Below are 2,500 nucleotides of genomic sequence, written 5' to 3'. Positions count from 1 at the left end.
CTTTGGTTTTTTGGTTTTTGTTTTATTGGCTTTTGAGTGGGGGAGCCTTTTGGACTTAGGGTTAGCGTTAGGGTAAGCCTAGGGTTAGAGTTTAGGGTTAGGGTTAGCGTTAGGGTAACCCTAGGGTTAGAGTTTAGGGTTAGGGTAAGAGTTAGGGTGAAGGTTAGGGTTAAACTTGGCTAAACTTGGCGCCTGCACGTAACTTAAGCTGGCCAATAGTTTCCCGCAAAAAGTTTTGAAAATGGTGAAAATCTTAAGGGTGCTTATACTATAGGGGACCGACACCCTGTTTTAATTTAGTAGAACACACGCCCTCTTAATGATGATGTGACAGCGCCAAACCTGGCACCTGCACGTAACTCGAGCTGGCCAATCGTTTCCCGCAAAAAGTTTTGAAAATGGTGAAAATCTTAAGGGTGCCTATAGAACAGGGGGACCGACGCCCAGTTTTAAGATAGTGTAGCACACCCCCCTTAACGATGATGTGACAGCGCCAAATCTTGCGCCTGCACGTAACTCGAGCTGGCCAATCGTTTCCCGCAAAAAGTTTTGAAAATGGTGAAAATCTTAAGGGTGCTTATAGAATAGGGGGACCGACGCCCAGTTTTAAGATAGTGTAGCACACCCCCCTTAACGATGATGTGACAGCGCCAAACTTGGTGCCTGCACGTAACTCGAGCTGGCCAATTGTTTCCCGCAAAAAGTTTTGAAAATGGTGAAAATCTTAAGGGTGCTTATAGAATAGGGGACCGACGCCCAGTTTTAAGATAGTGTAGCTCACCCCCCTTAACGATGATGTGACAGCGCGAAACTTGGCGCCTGCACGTAACTCGAGCTGGCCAATCGTTTCCCGCAAAAAGTTTTGAAAATGGTGAAAACCTTAAGGGTGCTTATAGAATAGGGGGACCGACGCCCAGTTTTAAGATAGTGTAGAACACCCCCTTAACGATGATGTGACAGCGCCAAACTTGGTGCCTGCACGTAACTCGAGCTGGCCAATTGTTTCCCGCAAAAAGTTTTGAAAATGGTGAAAATCTTAAGGGTGCTTATAGAATAGGGGGACCGACGCCCAGTTTTAAGATAGTGTAGCTCACCCCCCTTAACGATGATGTGACAGCGCGAAACTTGGCGCCTGCACGCAATTCGAGCTGGCCAATCGTTTCCCGCAAAAAGTTTTGAAAATGGTGAAAACCTTAAGGGTGCTTATAGAATAGGGGGACCGACGCCCAGTTTTAAGATAGTGTAGAACACCCCCTTAACGATGATGTGACAGCGCCAAACTTAGCGCCTGCACGTGACTCGAGCTGGCCAATAGTTTCCTGCAAAAAGTTTTGAAAAAGTGTAAAATCCCAATTTTGCGCTCTTTAGGGTGTGGTCTTTGAGCTTCGGGTTTTCGTCAGAAAATTTCGGCAATCATCGGTCATCTTCGTGGAAATCTCTTCGTTTTCGTAACTCTGACATGGTGACGCATGTTTGGAATGCCATGGGGAGCGCTTTGGAGCAGTTTTGAAAAATCGAAATTTTCGAAATTTTTCTAAGTGTCTAAACTTGGTTGGGGGAATAGACGGTTTCGGGTTATAATGTAGGGCAGGCATCGGGAAAGACCGAAAGAGCAATTGAGCTGTATCGGTCCGTAACAGTAAGCCCTGCTCGGTAATGTGTTCTCGGGTACGAAAGGAGGGTATTTGGAGGAAAAAGGAGCAAAGTCGACTAAACTTGCTCGGTCGGTAGCATGAAATGACTGAACTTGTAGCCAAGTTGTCTCGGTGTGGACAACGAGAGAACGGATGGATGTTGTACCTGATGGCCTTTGGCCAAGAATAGCGGCTTAGATTCGGAAGAATCATTCTTCCCCAATGTATCTTGTCGGCATTCCGTGGACTTGGCTGTCTCACTGGTATGCCGGAAGCTTACTAGGGTGAAGCAGTGGAAAGACGTGGCAAAGAGAGAACGGGTTTCCCTCGGACAGGGTCGAACGCCTCGTGCGTCTTCCATGGCCGGGAGGATTCCCAGTGCAGCTTGACGGTGGAATGCCAGCCTCCTTTCAAAGGAAGCAGACGCAAAAGGGTTCCCGCCGGGTTCCCTGAGGGATAGCTACCTGGTTGATCCTGCCAGTAGTCATATGCTTGTCTCAAAGATTAAGCCATGCATGTCTAAGTATAAGCACTTGTACTGTGAAACTGCGAATGGCTCATTAAATCAGTTATCGTTTATTTGATTGTACCATTACTACTTGGATAACCGTAGTAATTCTAGAGCTAATACATGCGAAAAGTCCCGACTTCTGGAAGGGATGTATTTATTAGATTAAAAACCAATGCGGGTTCTGCCCGGTTCTTTGGTGATTCATAGTAACTGATCGAATCGCACGGCCTTGAGCTGGCGATGTTTCATTCAAATTTCTGCCCTATCAACTGTCGATGGTAAGGTAGTGGCTTACCATGGTTGCAACGGGTGACGGAGAATTAGGGTTCGATTCCGGAGAGGGAGCCTGAGAAAC

Source organism: Orbicella franksi, unplaced genomic scaffold (genome assembly GCF_964199315.1).
Source record: "Orbicella franksi unplaced genomic scaffold, jaOrbFran1.1 SCAFFOLD_248, whole genome shotgun sequence".
NCBI classification, from domain to species: domain Eukaryota; kingdom Metazoa; phylum Cnidaria; class Anthozoa; order Scleractinia; family Merulinidae; genus Orbicella; species Orbicella franksi.
Note: the sequence above shows the minus strand (reverse complement) of the source record.